General features: G+C 41.5%; 1 protein-coding gene across 1 annotated transcript in view; it reads right to left on the bottom strand.

Moving 5' to 3' along the window:
- The window catches only part of LOC137660101 (prolow-density lipoprotein receptor-related protein 1-like), a 62,130-nt gene that overhangs the window by 29,223 nt on the left and 22,907 nt on the right, over positions 1–10,000 (bottom strand). The window lies entirely within an intron of this gene.

Genomic DNA, 10,000 nt, shown 5'->3' with positions numbered 1-10,000 from the left:
GGTGTTATTACTATGATGAATGTCAGGTAATAAAGGGTAATGGGAACCTAGTGTTATTACTATGATGTATGTCAGGTAATAATGGGTAATGGGAACCTGGTGTTATTACTATGATGTATGTCAGGTAATAAAGGGTAGTAGGGGGGAACTTGGTGTTATTACTATGATGTATGTCAGGTAATAAAGGGTAGTAGGGGGGAACTTGGTGTTATTACTATGATGTATGTCAGGTAATAAAGGGTAGTAGGGGGGAACTTGGTGTTATTACTATGATGTATGTCAGGTAATAAAGGGTAGTAGGGGGGAACTTGGTGTTATTTCTATGATGTATGTCAGGTAATAAAGGGTAACAGGAACCTGGTGTTGTTACTATGATGTATGTCAGGTAATAAAGGGTAGTAGGGGGGAACTTGGTGTTATTACTATGATGTATGTCAGGTAATAAAGGGTAGTAGGGGGGAACATGGTGTTATTACTATGATGTATGTCAGGTAATAAAGGGTAGTAGGGGGAACTTGGTGTTATTACTATGATGTATGTCAGGTAATAAAGGGTAGTAGGGGGGAACTTGGTGTTATTACTATGATGTATGTCAGGTAATAAAGGGTAGTAGGAGGAACTTGGTGTTATTTCTATGATGTATGTCAGGTAATAAGGGTAACAGGAACCTGGTGTTGTTACTATGATGTATGTCAGGTAATAAAGGGTAGTAGGAGGGAACTTGGTGTTATTACTATGATGTATGTCAGGTAATAAAGGGTAGTAGGGGGGAACTTGGTGTTATTACTATGATGTATGTCAGGTAATAAAGGGTAGTAGGGGGGAACTTGGTGTTATTACTATGATGTATGTCAGGTAATAAAGGGTAGTAGGGGGAACTTGGTGTTATTTCTATGATGTATGTCAGGTAATAAAGGGTAACAGGAACCTGGTGTTGTTACTATGATGTATGTCAGGTAATAAAGGGTAGTAGGGGGGAACTTGGTGTTATTACTATGGTGTATGTCAGGTAATAAAGGGTATTAGGGGGGAACTTGGTGTTATTACTATGATGCATGTCAGGTAATAAAGGGTAACAGGAACCTGGTGTTGTTACTATGATGGATGTCAGGTAATAAAGGGTAGTAGGGGGGAACTTGGTGTTATTACTATGATGTATGTCAGGTAATAAAGGGTAGTAGGGGGAACTTGGTGTTATTTCTATGATGTATGTCAGGTAATAAAGGGTAACAGGAACCTGGTGTTGTTACTATGATGTATGTCAGGTAATAAAGGGTAGTAGGGGGGAACTTGGTGTTATTACTATGATGTATGTCAGGTAATAAAGGGTATTAGGGGGGAACTTGGTGTTATTACTATGATGCATGTCAGGTAATAAAGGGTAACAGGAACCTGGTGTTGTTACTATGATGGATGTCAGGTAATAAAGGGTAATGGGAACCTGGTGTTGTGACTATCATGTATGTCAGGTAATAAAGGGTAACGGGAACCTGGTGTTGTTAATATAATGTATGTCAGGTAATAAAGGGTAGTAGGGGGGAACTTGGTGTTATTACTATGATGTATGTCAGGTAATAAAGGGTATTAGGGGGGAACTTGGTGTTATTACTATGATGGATGTCAGGTAATAAAGGGTATTAGGGGGGAACCTGGTGTTGTTACTATGATGGATGTCGGGTAATAAAGGGTAACGGGAACCTGGTGTTGTTACTATGATGGATGTCGGGTACTAAAGGGTAACGGGAACCTGGTGTTGTTACTATGATGGATGTCGGGTACTAAAGGGTAACGGGAAGCTGGTGTTGTTACTATGATGGATGTCAGGTACTAAAGGGTAACGGGAAGCTGGTGTTGTTACTATGATGGATGTCAGGTACTAAAGGGTAACGGGAAGCTGGTGTTGTTACTATGATGGATGTCAGGTAATAAAGGGTAACGGGAAGCTGGTGTTGTTACTATGATGGATGTCAGGTACTAAAGGGTAACGGGAACCTGGTGTTGTTACTATGATGGATGTCGGGTACTAAAGGGTAACGGGAAGCTGGTGTTGTTACTATGATGGATGTCAGGTACTAAAGGGTAACGGGAAGCTGGTGTTGTTACTATGATGGATGTCAGGTAATAAAGGGTAACGGGAAGCTGGTGTTGTAACTATGATGGATGTCAGGTAATAAAGGGTAACGGGAAGCTGGTGTTGTTACTATGATGTATGTCAGGTAATAAAGGGTAGTAGGGGGGAACTTGGTGTTATTGCTATGATGGATGTTAGGTAATAAAGGGTAACAGGAAGCTGGTGTTGTTAATGTGTTGTATGTCAGGTAATAAAGGGTAACGGGAACCTGGTGTTGTTACTATGATGTATGTCAGGTAATAAAGGGTAACGGGAAGCTGGTGTTGTTACTATGATGGATGTCAGGTAATAAAGGGTAACGGGAAGCTGGTGTTGTTACTATGATGGATGTCAGGTAATAAAGGGTAACGGGAAGCTGGTGTTGTTACTATGATGGATGTCAGGTAATAAAGGGTAACGGGAAGCTGGTGTTGTTACTATGATGTATGTCAGGTAATAAAGGGTAGTAGGGGGGAACTTGGTGTTATTGCTATGATGGATGTTAGGTAATAAAGGGTAACGGGAAGCTGGTGTTGTTAATGTGATGTATGTCAGGTAATAAAGGGTAACGGGAACCTGGTGTTGTTACTATGATGTATGTCAGGTAATAAAGGGTAACGGGAAGCTGGTGTTGTTACTATGATGGATGTCAGGTAATAAAGGGTAACGGGAAGCTGGTGTTGTTACTATGATGTATGTCAGGTAATAAAGGGTAGTAGGGGGGAACTTGGTGTTGTTACTATGATGGATGTCAGGTGATAAAGGGTAACGGGAACCTGGTGTTGTTACTATGATGGATGTCAGGTGATAAAGGGTAACGGGAATCTGGTGTTGTTACTATGATGGATGTCAAGTGATAAAGGGTAACGGGAACCTGGTGTTGTTACTAAAATGTAGCTGGTGTTGTTAATATAATGTATGTCAGGTAATAAAGGGTTACGGGAAGCTGGTGTTGTTACTGTGATGTATGTCAGGTAATAAAGGGTAACGGGAAGCTGGTGTTGTTACTGTGATGGATGTCAGGTAATAAAGGGTAACGGGAAGCTGGTGTTGTTAATGTGATGGATGTCAGGTAATAAAGGGTAACGGGAAGCTGGTGTTGTTACTATGATGGATGTCAGGTAATAAAGGGTAACGGGAAGCTGGTGTTGTTACTATGATGGATGTCAGGTACTAAAGGGTAACGGGAAGCTGGTGTTGTTACTATGATGGATGTCAGGTACTAAAGGGTAACGGGAAGCTGGTGTTGTTACTATGATGGATGTCAGGTACTAAAGGGTAACGGGAAGCTGGTGTTGTTACTATGATGGATGTCAGGTAATAAAGGGTAACGGGAAGCTGGTGTTGTTACTATGATGGATGTCAGGTAATAAAGGGTAACGGGAAGCTGGTGTTGTTACTATGATGGATGTCAGGTAATAAAGGGTAACGGGAAGCTGGTGTTGTTACTATGATGGATGTCAGGTAATAAAGGGTAACGGGAAGCTGGTGTTGTTACTATGATGGATGTCAGGTAATAAAGGGTAACGGGAAGCTGGTGTTGTTACTATGATGGATGTCAGGTAATAAAGGGTAACGGGAAGCTGGTGTTGTTACTATGATGTATGTCAGGTAATAAAGGGTAGTAGGGGGGAACTTGGTGTTATTGCTATGATGGATGTTAGGTAATAAAGGGTAACGGGAAGCTGGTGTTGTTAATGTGATGTATGTCAGGTAATAAAGGGTAACGGGAAGCTGGTGTTGTTACTATGATGTATGTCAGGTAATAAAGGGTAACGGGAAGCTGGTGTTGTTACTATGATGGATGTCAGGTAATAAAGGGTAACGGGAAGCTGGTGTTGTTACTATGATGTATGTCAGGTAATAAAGGGTAACGGGAAGCTGGTGTTGTTACTATGATGTATGTCAGGTAATAAAGGGTAACGGGAAGCTGGTGTTGTTACTATGATGGATGTCAGGTAATAAAGGGTAACGGGAATCTGGTGTTGTTACTATGATGTATGTCAGGTAATAAAGGGTAACGGGAAGCTGGTGTTGTTACTATGATGGATGTCAGGTAATAAAGGGTAACGGGAAGCTGGTGTTGTTACTATGATGTATGTCAGGTAATAAAGGGTAGTAGGGGGGAACTTGGTGTTATTGCTATGATGGATGTCAGGTAATAAAGGGTAACGGGAAGCTGGTGTTGTTACTATGATGGATGTCAGGTAATAAAGGGTAACGGGAAGCTGGTGTTGTTACTATGATGTATGTCAGGTAATAAAGGGTAGTAGGGGGGAACTTGGTGTTATTGCTATGATGGATGTTAGGTAATAAAGGGTAACGGGAATCTGGTGTTGTTACTATGATGTATGTCAGGTAATAAAGGGTAACGGGAAGCTGGTGTTGTTACTATGATGGATGTCAGGTAATAAAGGGTAACGGGAAGCTGGTGTTGTTACTATGATGTATGTCAGGTAATAAAGGGTAGTAGGGGGGAACTTGGTGTTATTGCTATGATGGATGTCAGGTAATAAAGGGAAACGGGAAGCTGGTGTTGTTACTATGATGGATGTCAGGTAATAAAGGGTAACGGGAAGCTGGTGTTGTTACTATGATGGATGTCAGGTAATAAAGGGTAACGGGAAGCTGGTGTTGTTACTATGATGGATGTCAGGTAATAAAGGGTAACGGGAAGCTGGTGTTGTTACTATGATGTATGTCAGGTAATAAAGGGTAGTAGGGGGGAACTTGGTGTTATTGCTATGATGGATGTCAGGTAATAAAGGGTAACGGGAAGCTGGTGTTGTTACTATGATGGATGTCAGGTAATAAAGGGTAACGGGAAGCTGGTGTTGTTACTATGATGTATGTCAGGTAATAAAGGGTAGTAGGGGGGAACTTGGTGTTATTGCTATGATGGATGTCAGGTAATAAAGGGTAACGGGAAGCTGGTGTTGTTACTATGATGTATGTCAGGTAATAAAGGGTAACGGGAAGCTGGTGTTGTTACTATTATGGATGTCAGGTAATAAAGGGTAACGGGAAGCTGGTGTTGTTAATGTGATGTATGTCAGGTAATAAAGGGTAACGGGAAGCTGGTGTTGTTACTATGATGGATGTCAGGTAATAAAGGGAAACGGGAAGCTGGTGTTGTTACTATTATGGATGTCAGGTAATAAAGGGTAACGGGAAGCTGGTGTTGTTACTATTATGGATGTCAGGTAATAAAGGGTAACGGGAAGCTGGTGTTGTTACTATTATGGATGTCAGGTAATAAAGGGTAACGGGAAGCTGGTGTTGTTAATGTGATGTATGTCAGGTAATAAAGGGTAACGGGAACCTGGTGTTGTTACTATGATGGATGTCAGGTGATAAAGGGTAACGGGAATCTGGTGTTGTTACTATGATGGATGTCAGGTGATAAAGGGTAACGGGAACCTGGTGTTGTTACTAAAATGTAGCTGGTGTTGTTAATATAATGTATGTCAGGTAATAAAGGGTTACGGGAAGCTGGTGTTGTTACTATGATGTATGTCAGGTAATAAAGGGTAACGGGAAGCTGGTGTTGTTACTGTGATGGATGTCAGGTAATAAAGGGTAACGGGAAGCTGGTGTTGTTAATGTGATGGATGTCAGGTAATAAAGGGTAACGGGAAGCTGGTGTTGTTACTATGATGGATGTCAGGTAATAAAGGGTAACGGGAAGCTGGTGTTGTTACTATGATGGATGTCAGGTACTAAAGGGTAACGGGAAGCTGGTGTTGTTACTATGATGGATGTCAGGTACTAAAGGGTAACGGGAAGCTGGTGTTGTTACTATGATGGATGTCAGGTACTAAAGGGTAACGGGAAGCTGGTGTTGTTACTATGATGGATGTCAGGTAATAAAGGGTAACGGGAAGCTGGTGTTGTTACTATGATGGATGTCAGGTAATAAAGGGTAACGGGAAGCTGGTGTTGTTACTATGATGGATGTCAGGTAATAAAGGGTAACGGGAAGCTGGTGTTGTTACTATGATGGATGTCAGGTAATAAAGGGTAACGGGAAGCTGGTGTTGTTACTATGATGGATGTCAGGTAATAAAGGGTAACGGGAAGCTGGTGTTGTTACTATGATGGATGTCAGGTAATAAAGGGTAACGGGAAGCTGGTGTTGTTACTATGATGGATGTCAGGTAATAAAGGGTAACGGGAAGCTGGTGTTGTTACTATGATGGATGTCAGGTAATAAAGGGTAACGGGAAGCTGGTGTTGTTACTATGATGGATGTCAGGTAATAAAGGGTAGCGGGAAGCTGGTGTTGTTACTATGATGGATGTCAGGTAATAAAGGGTAGCGGGAAGCTGGTGTTGTTACTATGATGGATGTCAGGTAATAAAGGGTAACGGGAAGCTGGTGTTGTTACTATGATGTATGTCAGGTAATAAAGGGTAGTAGGGGGGAACTTGGTGTTATTGCTATGATGGATGTTAGGTAATAAAGGGTAACGGGAAGCTGGTGTTGTTAATGTGATGTATGTCAGGTAATAAAGGGTAACGGGAAGCTGGTGTTGTTACTATGATGTATGTCAGGTAATAAAGGGTAACGGGAAGCTGGTGTTGTTACTATGATGGATGTCAGGTAATAAAGGGTAACGGGAAGCTGGTGTTGTTACTATGATGTATGTCAGGTAATAAAGGGTAACGGGAAGCTGGTGTTGTTACTATGATGTATGTCAGGTAATAAAGGGTAACGGGAAGCTGGTGTTGTTACTATGATGGATGTCAGGTAATAAAGGGTAACGGGAATCTGGTGTTGTTACTATGATGTATGTCAGGTAATAAAGGGTAACGGGAAGCTGGTGTTGTTACTATGATGGATGTCAGGTAATAAAGGGTAACGGGAAGCTGGTGTTGTTACTATGATGTATGTCAGGTAATAAAGGGTAGTAGGGGGGAACTTGGTGTTATTGCTATGATGGATGCCAGGTAATAAAGGGTAACGGGAAGCTGGTGTTGTTACTATGATGGATGTCAGGTAATAAAGGGTAACGGGAAGCTGGTGTTGTTACTATGATGTATGTCAGGTAATAAAGGGTAGTAGGGGGGAACTTGGTGTTATTGCTATGATGGATGTTAGGTAATAAAGGGTAACGGGAATCTGGTGTTGTTACTATGATGTATGTCAGGTAATAAAGGGTAACGGGAAGCTGGTGTTGTTACTATGATGGATGTCAGGTAATAAAGGGTAACGGGAAGCTGGTGTTGTTACTATGATGTATGTCAGGTAATAAAGGGTAGTAGGGGGGAACTTGGTGTTATTGCTATGATGGATGTCAGGTAATAAAGGGAAACGGGAAGCTGGTGTTGTTACTATGATGGATGTCAGGTAATAAAGGGTAACAGGAAGCTGGTGTTGTTACTATGATGTATGTCAGGTAATAAAGGGTAGTAGGGGGGAACTTGGTGTTATTGCTATGATGGATGTCAGGTAATAAAGGGTAACGGGAAGCTGGTGTTGTTACTATGATGGATGTCAGGTAATAAAGGGTAACGGGAAGCTGGTGTTGTTACTATGATGTATGTCAGGTAATAAAGGGTAGTAGGGGGGAACTTGGTGTTATTGCTATGATGGATGTCAGGTAATAAAGGGTAACGGGAAGCTGGTGTTGTTACTATGATGTATGTCAGGTAATAAAGGGTAACGGGAAGCTGGTGTTGTTACTATTATGGATGTCAGGTAATAAAGGGTAACGGGAAGCTGGTGTTGTTAATGTGATGTATGTCAGGTAATAAAGGGTAAAGGGAAGCTGGTGTTGTTACTATTATGGATGTCAGGTAATAAAGGGTAACGGGAAGCTGGTGTTGTTACTATTATGGATGTCAGGTAATAAAGGGTAACGGGAAGCTGGTGTTGTTAATGTGATGTATGTCAGGTAATAAAGGGTAACGGGAAGCTGGTGTTGTTACTATTATGGATGTCAGGTAATAAAGGGTAACGGGAAGCTGGTGTTGTTACTATGATGTATGTCAGGTAATAAAGGGTAACGGGAAGCTGGTGTTGTTACTATTATGGATGTCAGGTAATAAAGGGTAACGGGAAGCTGGTGTTGTTACTATTATGGATGTCAGGTAATAAAGGGTAACGGGAAGCTGGTGTTGTTACTATTATGGATGTCAGGTAATAAAGGGTAACGGGAAGCTGGTGTTGTTAATGTGATGTATGTCAGGTAATAAAGGGTAACGGGAAGCTGGTGTTGTTACTATTATGGATGTCAGGTAATAAAGGGTAACGGGAAGCTGGTGTTGTTACTATTATGGATGTCAGGTAATAAAGGGTAACGGGAAGCTGGTGTTGTTACTATTATGGATGTCAGGTAATAAAGGGTAACGGGAAGCTGGTGTTGTTACTATTATGGATGTCAGGTAATAAAGGGTAACGGGAAGCTGGTGTTGTTACTATTATGGATGTCAGGTAATAAAGGGTAACGGGAAGCTGGTGTTGTTACTATGATGGATGTCAGGTAATAAAGGGTAGTAGGGGGGAACTTGGTGTTATTGCTATGATGGATGTTAGGTAATAAAGGGTAACGGGAAGCTGGTGTTGTTAATGTGATGTATGTCAGGTAATAAAGGGTAACGGGAAGCTGGTGTTGTTACTATGATGTATGTCAGGTAATAAAGGGTAACGGGAAGCTGGTGTTGTTACTATGATGGATGTCAGGTAATAAAGGGTAACGGGAAGCTGGTGTTGTTAATGTGATGTATGTCAGGTAATAAAGGGTAACGGGAAGCTGGTGTTGTTACTATTATGGATGTCAGGTAATAAAGGGTAACGGGAAGCTGGTGTTGTTACTATTATGGATGTCAGGTAATAAAGGGTAACGGGAAGCTGGTGTTGTTACTATTATGGATGTCAGGTAATAAAGGGTAACGGGAAGCTGGTGTTGTTACTATTATGGATGTCAGGTAATAAAGGGTAACGGGAAGCTGGTGTTGTTACTATGATGGATGTCAGGTAATAAAGGGTAACGGGAAGCTGGTGTTGTTACTATGATGTATGTCAGGTAATAAAGGGTAGTAGGGGGGAACTTGGTGTTATTGCTATGATGGATGTTAGGTAATAAAGGGTAACGGGAAGCTGGTGTTGTTAATGTGATGTATGTCAGGTAATAAAGGGTAACGGGAAGCTGGTGTTGTTACTATGATGTATGTCAGGTAATAAAGGGTAACGGGAAGCTGGTGTTGTTACTATGATGGATGTCAGGTAATAAAGGGTAACGGGAAGCTGGTGTTGTTACTATGATGTATGTCAGGTAATAAAGGGTAACGGGAAGCTGGTGTTGTTACTATGATGTATGTCAGGTAATAAAGGGTAACGGGAAGCTGGTGTTGTTACTATGATGGATGTCAGGTAATAAAGGGTAACGGGAATCTGGTGTTGTTACTATGATGTATGTCAGGTAATAAAGGGTAACGGGAAGCTGGTGTTGTTACTATGATGGATGTCAGGTAATAAAGGGTAACGGGAAGCTGGTGTTGTTACTATGATGTATGTCAGGTAATAAAGGGTAGTAGGGGGGAACTTGGTGTTATTGCTATGATGGATGTCAGGTAATAAAGGGTAACGGGAAGCTGGTGTTGTTACTATGATGGATGTCAGGTAATAAAGGGTAACGCGAAGCTGGTGTTGTTACTATGATGTATGTCAGGTAATAAAGGGTAGTAGGGGGGAACTTGGTGTTATTGCTATGATGGATGTCAGGTAATAAAGGGTAACGGGAAGCTGGTGTTGTTACTATGATGTATGTCAGGTAATAAAGGGTAACGGGAAGCTGGTGTTGTTACTATTATGGATGTCAGGTAATAAAGGGTAACGGGAAGCTGGTGTTGTTAATGTGATGTATGTCAGGTAATAAAGGGTAACGGG

This window comes from Palaemon carinicauda, chromosome 20 (genome assembly GCF_036898095.1).
Source record: "Palaemon carinicauda isolate YSFRI2023 chromosome 20, ASM3689809v2, whole genome shotgun sequence".
NCBI classification, from domain to species: Eukaryota; Metazoa; Arthropoda; class Malacostraca; order Decapoda; family Palaemonidae; genus Palaemon; species Palaemon carinicauda.
Note: the sequence above shows the minus strand (reverse complement) of the source record. Positions and strands in the feature narration are given on the sequence as shown.